The 12,955-nt window shown below is 45.4% G+C and overlaps 1 protein-coding gene across 1 annotated transcript in view; it reads right to left on the bottom strand.

Annotated features, from left to right (window-relative positions):
* LOC102041347 (sodium channel protein type 5 subunit alpha-like) overlaps positions 1 to 12,930 on the bottom strand; it is a 217,310-nt gene extending 204,380 nt beyond the window's left edge. The window contains exon 1 of the mRNA XM_031059735.1: positions 12,824 to 12,930. The gene's annotated coding sequence lies outside the window, so the exon portion shown is untranslated. The remainder of the gene's footprint in view (positions 1 to 12,823) is intronic.
* Between the last annotated feature and the right edge of the window lie 25 nt (positions 12,931 to 12,955).

The following is a 12,955-nucleotide window of genomic DNA, read 5'->3' as shown; positions in this document are numbered from 1 at the left end:
ACAGAAAGGCACAAGCCAAAGTCATTTACTTGGGCTTCACGACACGGTGTGCACGGAGCTCTGTTATAAACTGTGATGGGAGGGAGGAGGAAGCTATCCAGATAAAAATGAGCAGATGCAACAGCACAAAATAATCATTACCACAAAAAACTAGACAGGCTCGGGGTCCCTTGGTACAGGAAGATGTCTCCAAGGCCTGCTCCCTTTCTGCCAGAGGGCTGCATTACAGACAGGCGAGTGTCACCCTGCCACACCACCTAACTGGCACCCGGCCTTCCAGGGAGTGGGAGATAGGCAGCCTAAAAATAGGCTGTCCTCTGTTTTGGCTCCCCCCTCCCTCCATCCCCCCTCCAAGGCACAAGGCTGGCAGTCCAGGGAAAACCATCCAGAAGAGCATCAGCCCCAATAGAGCAAGCTGGGAGGTGCCTGTGGAGAAGGAGGTGAGGATGGGGAGCTGTGGGGTGATGCCAAGCACAGCACAGGGGGCTGGTCCCTGCCTGCCCTCCTGCTTCTGAGAAAGAGTGATTTCAGCACCTCTAGCACTGGAGATGCAACCCAAGCCCCGGGTGCCACTGGAGGTGTGGGGACAGAGCCACACAGACTGTCCCTGCCCTCCAGGATGGTGTCCCCAGCCAAGTCACTGCAGGAGCAAAGCAGCTGAGCTTGGCTCTTGTGGCAGATCCCACAGCAGCTCCTTCATTGTTCCCGGCTCAGAAACTCTCTTCAGCCACCCCTTTACCCTGTGAAGGCCTTTTCTTCAACAATCCATGCAACTTTTGTTTCAAGAAACCAGCATTTGCAGGCAGCAAAGCCTCGCAGGACAGTTTTTAATAGGAATTTCATTGACATTGGAGATCCTCACAGGACTTTGATGAACCCTTGAACTTTAGTCTGACATTTACGTGCCTAAAACTCTGTATGAAGCCCAAATTAAGAGATCTTACACTCTGCTATTGATGTATTCTCTCATATGCAGCTTTACAAAGCTCCAGAACATCAGTAACATTTCAGAAAGCATTGGTTCTGCTTTTAACTGGATATGACAGGTCAAAATCAATTAGCGATTGATCTCAATACTGGTTTGGTTTTTTTTAAAATTTATTTTTAGCCTGCCATTCAGTAACCAAAGTGAAGAAATGCAATCAATGAAGCAAACTTGCTTTGCAGGAAAGCTTTTTCCTGAATTATAAGACATTTTGGGAAGTTTCTCAAGCTCCTAAAGACAACAGAGTAAATAACATTGTTTATTGAATTCTGCAGAGTGCTCTAACAGCAAGACTGATGGGTAGCCTAATACATTGTGTAGTTGCTATAAGCAATGATCTCCCATGCAAATCACAACTTTCACATTCATTAAAGTTGTAGGAGCCTCCTGGAAGAAATCATGTACCAGGGAACCACTGCAACATTTGCAATGCTAGCTGTGACTATAAAACTAGCTCTCAAACTGGCATTGGGAAGAAAATATTCAACATATTTGACATCCCACAGACCCAAATGTGTGAGATGTTGCTTTTTGAGTCCTGTCACATGGTCCTGCAAACCAACATGCATGTTCAGCTGGCACAATTTAAAATGAGCATGGAGTGATCATGCTCTGCGTTCAGGGTGGGACTCTGGACCACTGAAGCAAGAGGAGAAAATTCCCTTGCAAAGCCATTCCTCCAGGTGTTGCTCAGGTTGTTTCCTGCCTGAGCAGACTTTGGGTTACTGTTGGGAAGGGGAAACACAACAGGTGCACAGAAGTTAAGGCAGGGTTGATCCCCGGCCATCGCCAGGGACCATCACACCATAAAAACAGAGCAGCTGGCACCAGCCCCACCTTGGAAAACAAACCTCTCAAGCCAGGGCTGGTTGTTGGCAGCTGTGTGGCTGTGCAGTGCTGCTCGGCACAGAGCTGCTATCAGCCCAGGGATGAGAAGCTGAAAATCAAGGTGTCCAAAGGGAGTGCATGGGATGAGGGACCTCCCTGAAAGGGCTCTGTGTTTTGGGGCATGAGGGCTGCTGCAACTGATGGGGACAACACTGATAATTCCCCCAAAATATGTTTTTAACCACCTTCCTCCTGATCTTGGCAAACAATCAACCCTCAAAAATAACCTCTCTAACAGAAATAAAGCTTCTTTCTTAGACCACCCACTGCAAACCAAATCAAGACACCAGCTTGCCACTCAAATACCCCATTTTCAGTGCTGTGATGCCAATTTCTGTGCTTTCCCTGGTTCCTTGTGACCTTTGAAACTCTAAAATAATATTGCAAAAGTTCTCTCCTGCTCCCTTCCTCCTAGAGGCAGCTGAGCTGGCAGGGACGCTGCAGAGAACTGGGCAGAGCTCATTATGTGCTTCTGCACTGGGTCTGCCTGTGATATCCTCATGATGGTTCCAAGCCTCTGCATTGGGCCTGCCTGTGACATCCTCATGATGGATGAACCCAAGAAATCCCTCTGGCTGCCCTGGAAGACTTGAGCCCCTGCCCAGGGGGCTCAGAGACCTTGGCACAGAGCCCAAGACCCCTGTGCCTTTGATTTAGCCCTTGGAAAAAACAATTACCAACCTTATATGAAGATCTGCAAGCCACAGAAGTTTAAGTAGAATAATAATCAGTTTGTCACAAGGTAAAAAAATAGATTTTTTGAGGTTTTTAGAATGAGAGTTCAAGAAGCAAGATAGAAGAATCTAGGCATGTCGAGCCTTTCTCCTTCTTCTTCTTAGCCTCCATCTTCTGCTGTGATGTTGGCACTTTTAGATTGGTTTAGAGTAGAAGCTCACTGTCTAACATAGGTGATAGGTATTAGAAAATTATTGTAAATAATGTATATGTGGTTTTAAGTACAAAAAGATAACACCATCTCTGAGGCAGCCAGTGTGCCTCTACCCAACCTGCCAGACAGACTTTGGCAAGTCAGAGAAAGAATTTTAGAACTAAGAAACAATGAACAACCTTGAGAACAAGAACAGAAAAGTCCTAACTCCTTCTTCGACTGCCAGGTTGGGAAAAAGAAGCTTGTATGCGTCTCAGAGTCACTCTGAGCAGCAGAGATTCTGAGAGATGGTTCCCAGCCTCTGCACTGGCTCTGCCTGTGACATCCTCACGATGGTTCCCAGCTTTGTGCCACCATCCTTTATCCTTTGGGGTCACAACACCCTGTTTCTGCCCATCAACAAAAAAGGGCAGCCAGCACATATCCATGCCACTCCCCAAGCAAGATGCTGAAGACTTTATCCAATTGTGAGCTCTGGAAGCACACCTTGGACACCAACACCCTGCGCAGGGCACAGGGAAAGAAGCACTTTGATCTGAGAGGGTGGGTTTGATTTAGCAGGGAAGGCAAAGGCTGCAGCAGAGCGAGGCGAGGAGGAGGGGCCCCAAGGTGGCTCTCAGCCACCTCCATGCTCCTTTGATCCCAGGGCCATGCTGGCTGCAGGCCAGTCCCTGCTGTGGGCTGTGTTAATCTGTGTTGGCCACGGGTGCCTCCCGGGAGGCTCGGTGGCAGCTGGAGATTACCGGGGTCAGGGACACCCTCCATTTTCCCTTCCTCGCAGCGATGGGCAGGGCAAGGCCTGGGGGAGAAAGAGCCACAGCCTCGCTGCATGGGTGCACACAAGGCAGGGGATCCTCAGAGAGATCCCTGCTGCCTCTCAGCCTGGTTTGCACCAGCTTCTTGCAATAGCTGGGCACACATGTCCCATCTGACACCACAACAGACAGGCCAGTTCCCACCAAAATGGACCTGTAAATTGCATTTTCAATATGCTTGCTTTTATTCCTGTTTTTTTTTAATAACTATATAATTTTATATTATATTTTTATAATATAAAAGACAAATAAAAGTGGTCTTTTACATATAGTCATTAATCCCTATTTGATGCACATAAATGGGCAGCAGTGCCAATACAGTCAAACATCCTCCTTGCACAGAGGGAGACAGCTGCAAAGTCGTGGGGCAGGATTAAAGAAGGAGGGGACATCATCTTTGTCCCTCTGTCACCTCCTCCAGTCTTTCAACACGACCAGGCTCTCTCACAGCTCAAGGCACCCTTGGTACCCGACCCCTGACACCCACTCCTCCTCAGACACAAAGACCTATCCACAACCTCCTGAAGCCAATGAGGGTCTTCAGCAGGCTTGGGTCCAGTGCTGAATCCACATGAGGGAGCCTTTTCAGATTATTTCAAAATGCACTGAGACCCTGGGGCTTTGTTTGCAAGCTCCCTTTAAAACAATGCAATTACAACCTGCACCTGGCATTACCTGATCTCACGGACCTGGGTGGTGGAGGTGAAGCAGTCACTGGCCTAACAATGGGACACTAAACATAAAATAGACTATAATATGGAATAACACAATAAAAATTCTGTAATTTATGTGGCTGGGTCACCACACAGTCACTTTCTTGCATATGATGCTCTTTTGAGCCTCTCTGCTCTCAATCCAGCAACATCCTTCAACAGCACTTGCAAAAGCCAAACCTCCCTTAGTCCTGAACCTCTGAATCAAGTTGTCCAGGGGGTTCAAAAGCTACAGAATAAGACAGATGCACACTGGTAAACCAATGGACAAGGCAAGCAACAAAAGATGAGTTTCAATGCCTTGTGCAACTAATGACTACACAGAAAATCAGAATTTCCTGTGCAACAAAGGCATTATACCATTATTTCTTATACTTAACAAATCCAAGTACTAAAGGGATACAAAAGACATTACATCTGGCATAATAGTTAATTAAAAACCACCTAGGAGACAGCCTTAGAGAATTCCAGAGAGGGAATAATGTTTTGAAATATAACATCAGATCTGAAGAAGTCAAAAAGAGCTTTACCTTTGGCTTCATCAGGCTCTGGATCAGGCCCTTAAAATAGTTCTGGAAATGCTCCAGAAGACTTATTTCAGCTACATTTAAGCTCTGTGCTTTGCAGCTATTCAGTAATTTTCTCTGTTAGTGTTAAACTGTCCAGGGGACTTTTCTGCTCGTAAACAAATCCTCCATCTCCCTTCTGTCGCTTTTACATCGACACTGCATCACTGACTTCAATAAACAGTCTCCTGATTCACCCTGTTATGAGACACTGAGCAGAATTAGGCACCAGAGATGTGTCTAAAAGCCTTGGTTTCAGTTCTGAACATCACTTAGACTAATTAATAAAAGAAAACCACAGCCCAGAATGTTTCAATGTTTTTGGATCACAGCCTCAAAGGCAGCCACTTGCTTTGTTCCCAGGAGTCTACAACCATCATTTTGGGGTGTCTTTTTAGTATTGTTATTATTATTTTTGAGGGTCTTTTATGCCATTCTTCATACCTGAGTAAAAAAAGGCAATGTGTGACCAAGTGCAGTGTTCCCAGGTTTATTCTGGCCTGTCCTAAACAGCTAAAAAGCTTTACTGGGTCCTGACTATTGAGCACACAATGCTCAGAGCAAGACCCATCAGCCCAGCACCGCTCAGGTTTCACAAGACAAGCAAAACCCCAAGAAAGTTTTAAGTAAAAGAACAATTTTTCCAGATGTAAAAGCACTTGAGGAGCAGAACTGTGTTTCACAACTGCCAGAAAAAGCAAGGTGTTCACGCCAGGACATCTGTACACCTTGCAGGTGCTTGCTCAGGCGTCGTGCGGGCGCAACAAAACTTTTGGAGGTTGTCAAGTTGAGCAAATTCATAGAAAAGGAAACTTTGTAATAACTCAAGCAAAATTTCCACCAAGGGCAAGGGAGCTCAAGAACCCAGGGATTTTCCTAGGAAAGTTTCTACCCCAATTTCATCTTCCCATGAAGGATTCAGAGCCTCGGTTCAAAACTGCCTGAATCCAGCAGGAACAGGAACATGATGGACCTACAGGAAATTTGTTCTAGAAGCACTTAAGTACTTCTTTAGCTAAAATACTACTACAGAGGTGTCATAAAATGATGGGGCAAGGGGATGAAGCACAGAAAGGATTTGTTTAGTCTTTATCTTCCCTTATAATTATGATAATTCCTTTTTCTTAATTATTCCTTGTAGCTATGATGTATGGTTTCATAACAACTATTTACTTTTCTCCCTTTATCTAACAGCTGTCTGCTGAGAAAGATGGAAAAAGAAACCAAACATCTTAAAACCAAGAGAAACTATTCATATGGCATGTATAATTGCAGGCTATATTTAAGTCTTTGTACATTATCTTTCAAATTATATTTAGTTTCAACAGGAGGGGGAAAAATCCCCCTTACTTTCTAAAATTAGCCACAGAATTTGTATATTGTTTTCAAATCCAACTGCTCTTCCTCAGAAACTTTTGTCAGGGAATAAGTAATATCTGTAGACAGGGAATCTGCCTAGATCAGATGTATTTTGACATTGGCCCACTGACGGTCACCCAGAGCGAAAAACGGGGAAAGTCCTCGGGGAAAGGGCTGTGTAAATCTGGATTAGCTCTGCTGAAGTCGAACAAATCGATCTGGATTTACGCCGGCAGAGTCGAGGAGAGGACTCATCCCTCCGTTTGACGGACGAGGGGAAGGGAAGAGCTGCGGGAAACCTCGGCAAACCCAGGGAACTTGGGGCGATCTCCCAAGGGACCCCGAGCTCACCACGGAGCGGCTGAATGGGAACTACACGCGCGCATCGAGCCGGACCAGCCCTCCCGAAGTGAGACGCTGTTGAAAAGAGATAAAGAGAGGGGGAGGAAAAAAAAATAAATGTAAAAAGTCGTTGAGATACTTGCAGTGCTTTGCAGACCCTCTCGCTGCAGACACGGCTGGGCAGCACGGGAGCTGCGGGGCACAGCGCGGTGCCGGAGCCTGGGGACGCGGCTGGGGACGCGCCGGAGGCGATGCGCGGTGCCGGAGCCTGGGGACAGGGCTGGGGACCGGGCTGGGGACGCAGCGGAGGCGATGTGCCGTGTCGGAGGCTGGGGACAGGGCTAGGCAATGCACCGGAGGCGATGTGCTCGGCCCCGGGGAGGGAGAGAGGGCGGCCGCGTCACGCCGCGTTGGCTGGACTAATATGGGGAGCAGCGACAGCCAGAAATGCGTCCGGAAGCAAAGGACGAGCCCTGTAACACGAGAGCGAAACGGGGCACAGGCACACACCCGAGGGGCTTTGGGAGGGTCTGGGGCTGCCAAGGGGATGGCACCGGGGTGGAAGGCACAGGAGCAAGTTCGGTGCAGGGGGGTCCCTTCCCCGCAGCACTCAGCTCTATTAAACGCGGCATAATTACCCTGTTATAATCAGGCAGGTATTTTAAAGAGGCTTTAGTGTGATTTTATAATTGTGCATTATGTAACGTGCTAGCAGCGTGTCAGGCCTCAGACAACACTAAGTGCCTGTCTACAGGTCAGGCTGTAACACTTCAATGATGCTCCTTTCTCCTCTGCCCAAAAGCCTTCCGCTAACATCGCTCTCCCTAAACCTCTGCCCACTTCTGGTGGCTGCATGACAGGTGAAAACAAAAACTTCTTGACAGAGTTGCTCCTCTTTATGAGCCTTACACCATGGGGAGGGGGCTTTTTTTTTTTATTTTCCTTATCATCACTTTCTTTAAAGTTTGTTTCCCAGGGCAGTGTCTGACCTTGCAGCAGGGGTGCTCCTTGGAGGGCTGGAATGAGCTGGCAGTGGGGCACAAAATCTGAGCTGGCTCCTACAGGGGGGGATTTTTTCTCTGGAAATTACCAGAAATGATCCCTCTGTGCTGTCCTGTTCTGGTGTCCCAAGACAAAGTTCCATTAAACCTGAAGCACAGCTTGTTAGACCCAACTTGCTGCAAGCCAGCCAGGAGCACCAGTGGCGTATTTAGCCTCTAACAAAACTGTCCATTTTAGGGGGTAAAAGTTTCCATTTCATTATGATAAGGGAAAGAAACACAGACAAACCACTTTAGAACTAATACAGTCTTTAAGAATGGATTTTGGCTTAAAAAGTTAGTCTCTAATCTATCTTTAGCTGATGGGTCTTAAAAAAAATTGCTCATGGACAAGTTTTTCTATAACTTTGTATGACACAGATTATTTTGTTTACTCTTAAGATTTAAAATCAGCAGGGAAAAAAACCTCAGGCACAACTCCCACCTCCCAAGACCCCTTGAAAACCCTAAAACCTGGCCTAGTGTTCACAGTCAGCCTTCAAGTACCACGGATATTGAAAACGACTCATTTCTTCCAACACACCTTAATTATGCCCATGGTCTGCATTCAGCCACCTAACTTTTATACACTTGAAAATAAAATCAGTAAAACTTTTTTAGACATTTAATACCAGAGTTGGATTAAAAACTAATAAAGTGCAAGTTGCAGATGTCTTTCAAACAATAACTTGGATGCAGAGAAGTTTTAGTGCCTTAGAGATCCAAAAAGCTTTAAAAAGAATCTACAACCTGTTGGTAGGGCTCTCAGCACTGCAGTAAAAAGCAAAAGTTTAGCAAACTGGGAAAACTCAATTCAAGATGAGAGATGAAATAAATAGTCCAATAAAGTATGGACTTATTTTTTCCACAACATAAAAGTAAACTTCTACTTTTATAATTAAACAAAAAAGGTTAAAGGGAAAACTTGGAGCTTAGCAGAATTTTTATTTTTTTTCTGCATGTTTTGGTACAACAGTATTATTTGATGTGTCAAATCTCTACATACAAAAAGCTCTTGCAATATGATGATAAAAATAAAACTCAGGCCATTCTTGTTATGCAGAACAGTGATTAACAAAGGCTTTGTTCCATACAAAGAGCAGTGAGGCATGTTTTTGCCATGAAAGATAAGGGATCTTTTGACAAAATTTTGCACTTTAATGACTCACAAGGTGACCTCCTGGTGGGAGCCCAAGCTACACCTCCTCAAAAGTGGGAGTGTGAAAAGAGAGGGAATTTTTGTGGTCTTTTTGCCATCTTTCCTGGGAAGTTGCCTCTGTGAACTCAGACTGATTAGAAACCAGAAAAGAAGGGATACAAACAATGGTCGTGACAGCAGGTACTGCATGAATTTAACAAAATCACTCTGTCCTGAGCCTGCTGAGGGATTGGGACAGGGGATAACTATAATAAATGTGTTCTTTTTCTTCTCCCAAGCTGAAATCTCAGATCTCACTCACTACAAATGGACAGCCCGGAGCTAGTACCACCAGCTCCAGAATTATTGGGAAATAAATAAGGAAACACAATTCTAAGGGAAAGAAGATACATTTATAAAGGTGAGCAGATCACCTGCAGCTGCATTGAAAGGAAGACACCGTGTATGTAACAGAGCAGAAGGATCCTACACAACAAAGTTTCTGAACTACCTGGGTCTCTTCAGTGACACAAAAACTGCCAGAAGGAGAGAGGAGTTAGGGACATTCCAGTTCTGCAAAAGTTTTCTTTTCCTCATTATTAGCAACTCTAATTACTTTGAAAGAAGAGCAAGGAGATAAATCCTGTAGAGCCAGAAATGTGACCTGATTTCCTTCCTGATTTAGAAACTGTCACTTTGCAAGAGAAACCCAAAGAGACGGAGCCAGGTCAAAGTGGGCTCCTCAGTTTGTCTGCAGAGTAAATAAGAAACCAAGATCAATAGAAACATAACCAGGGTTTCCTTTTGGTAGGTGTTCATAAGGATGATCCTTTTTAAAGGATAAGTAAACACATGTTTATCTGAACTGATTGCAATCATCCATGACACCATGGAAGAGATATTCACTACAAGCAAACAGAAATATACCCAACAGACTTCGTGTGTTTTGCTCTAGGTTAGATGGTGAAAGGAGGGAAAAGCAATGACAGAACTCCAACTATAAATTGCTTTATACCATGATTAAGGCCCTACCTCGAGACAATGTGTAAACACAAAGCAGAAATTCAAGTGGATATTTAAGAGTGATACTGCTTCTGAGTTACCAAGGTTCTATTTAAGAGAACTGAGAAATTAGTTGTTGTCACCTTTTAACAATCAGGGCTATAATTTTCCAGAGTAAATCATCAGAGGCAAGTTATGAGGCAGCAGTTTTCAGGAAGAATTGAGCATCCACCCTCTGAAAACAACAAGTCCCTTCTATGTTTTTCAAGTTGAGCTTTCAAAAACTAAGACACTAAAGGTGATAACAGATGACAACAAGTTCCTTCTGAAAAGCAGGACTAGGATTTCCAAATGACCACCAGCATGGTTTAATATGCAATCCAAAATGTTCTTTACTCCCGTACACCTTCAAGACACTAAACAGAAAAAGGTAATGACAAGTTAAACCAATCCCTATCCAACATAAATAGGATATTTAAAGAAATTAAAAGTAGCTATATTTCATTAATCTCCCAGTCAGGAGGACATTTCCCATCAGCAAATTTTTAAACATAATTTTGACAACGTGTTTAGATCAAGAACACTGCAACTACTCAACCTTTTCCTGTCACATGTAAAGGTCCTGGGAGGCAGTAGCTGGTGCCACAGGTGTTAGTCCATCACAGCGAGAACCGAGGCCACTTTCTGGTTCAAGCCAGGAATAAAATGCTCTCAACTCTGTTGCAGTTTTAAAGTCTGTACCCATGAGCTGTCATTCAGAGTCACTAAGTCTCGTGGTCTACATACCCCCTTCATGGTCAAGGTATTTGGGCTACATACCCAGTGATGCAACTGAATACCTTTGTGACCTCTGACGAATGATTGAGGGCATGAAACAGGATCCATTCTGCCACACTGTACAGAGCCCTGGCATGCTTTAAATCTGCAGGGCTCCTTGCAGCACAAACCACTTCTGTGTGAGAACTCAGGCTTTAGAAGCTGACCCTTCATGCTTGTAAAACCCTCAGAGCCTCAGACAGAAGAGCAAAGCTGCTCTATGGATGATTCAGAGTGAGCAGCAAGAGCTGAGAAAAACCATGTTACAACATCCAACTCCAATCATGAGCAAGTTCAGTAAAATATTAATCTGTGATTATTTCTGGCAATATTGTGATCTGCCCCCCTACCAAAGTTACATAAACTCCCCTACTCAAAGCTGAGAGCTTTTGGCACATTAATCTAAAAATACCACAACTTCCATTGCTTACATGTTGAGACATCTACCCCAAAAAAGACATGGTATTTTTTATTAAGGACCCTCTCTCTCTGAAGCTTTTTATCAACCACATTTGCCGCTTGAAAAGGCTACACAAGATTAAAAAAATATTTAAAAAAACAGTGGACATCACTCCAAATCCAGCTGTATCATTCGCATCCCATCCTGACACTGGGCTCCCCTCAACTTTTTTGGAACAGCATCTCATCAAGGCAATGCACCCAAACCAGCAGAAGCAACACATTCAAAATCGCCACTTTCTTGGTCCATTCAAATAAGAGGGTTTCACTCCTCACTGCCTCACAGCTCTGACCTTTCCAATTCTCTGCCACCACAAGCTTATGGGATCTGCCGGATCCATCTGCGTCTCCACCTGGTCTGCTTCCCCACGCCAAAAGCACGGATCAAATATACGTGTCTGAAAACACATCCCTGCTTTTTCTTCATGCCACCCGGGGGGGAACCCCCTCGCCGGTTTAAGACAACAGGAAGCCTCCAAGACCGCTTCTGCCAAACCCCGAAATCCTGGGAAATTGCAGCAAAATGAACTTCAGCACCTTGGACAGGACACACAGACGGAAAATCGCCGAAATCGGCTCATTGGCCCCGAAAATGCCGTGCCTGGACATGACCCTCTAGGACACATCTGCGGGCCTGTTTATTTTTAGTATTGACAAATCCTCTTTGAATCACCGTGTTTATTCCACCATCCACCCTGTGTTTTGGGGAGAGCTGCTCACCAGCCCGGCAGGGGCAGAAATCGGGGCCACCAACCCCGGATCCAAGGCTCGTCTGCAGGAGCAGCCACTGCCCCGGCTGAGACTGGAAAAGCTCGGCTCAAGCACTCACAAGGCTCAGCTCACCCTTTGCATGGCAAAACGGGACCTGTTGCCATAGATGTGCCCGGCTCGTGTGCTTAGTCACTTTTTAGAAGCTCATCCCCACCTCCTCTCCAAGAAAAATAGAATTGAAAGGTCTGATTTATTCCCATTGCAGCCACACTTCGGTTGCATAAGTTTTGCTTTAATTTAGCTTTTGTTCTCCCTCACGGTGCTCCCAGTATGTCACTGGTCCCCTCAGGGGTGCCTTGATAAAATCATGATCACCTTGCTGGAGTGCAGCAGAGCTCTCCCCGATTTGCTTTTATTTACATGAGCCAAGTCAAGTTTTTAATTTGTGCCAGGTAAAGCTCCAAATTTTTTAAGCCAAGGTGTTCTACAAACAGCTTTGAGGTGCTTGGTGCCATCAAGAAATACATTTAAAACATGTCAGTTGTTACAACAAGTAATACCAGTAACACCCTTGCCATACGGAAGAACGATACATTTCCCCTGCCGCCACAGAAATGACCATTCCAGCTCATTTCTTCCCTTCAACACCTGCCGCTGCCTTTCCACTCACACACATCTGACTCCAGACAACATCAACTGAACAATTGCAGAGTATTTTCTGCCTTGCTTGTTCTTCCCGGCACTTCTGGGTGCGGAAGCAAGATGGAAACTAAACCGAATCTCTGTCAGAATTACCTTTAAATAGCAGTATGCATTTCCATCTATATGATTCTATATCCTCTGCTTCCACAGCCCAGCTCAACTTCCCTCCGCTCCAGCCCCCGGTCCCTCTCTCTGCCCTGCTCGGACGGGACGGTGCGGTGCCGCTCCTCCCGCCTCCAGGGAAACTTTGGGGAAGGGAAAACCCCGGCACTGCTCATTCCTCCTCCGCAACACGCTCGGAACCGGACATCCTTTCCGTTTCTTTCTTTTTCTTTTTATTATCATTTTATTACCAAGCAAACCAACAAACGGAACAAAATAAAAAGAGAGAAACTTACATTGGTTTATTTAATTTTTCCTGCTAAACCAAGAGTCCCAGAGCCACTTCATTGTATCCACAGAGTTTTAGTCCGCGAGCGGTCCCGTCCCGCGGCGAGGAAGGGCCCGGCTGCCGTGCGCGGAGCGCGCTG

This window comes from Geospiza fortis, unplaced genomic scaffold (assembly GCF_000277835.1).
Source record: "Geospiza fortis unplaced genomic scaffold, GeoFor_1.0 scaffold182, whole genome shotgun sequence".
NCBI lineage: Eukaryota > Metazoa > Chordata > Aves > Passeriformes > Thraupidae > Geospiza > Geospiza fortis.
The sequence above is the reverse complement of the archived record's forward strand: the minus strand, read 5'-3'. Positions and strand labels throughout refer to the sequence as shown.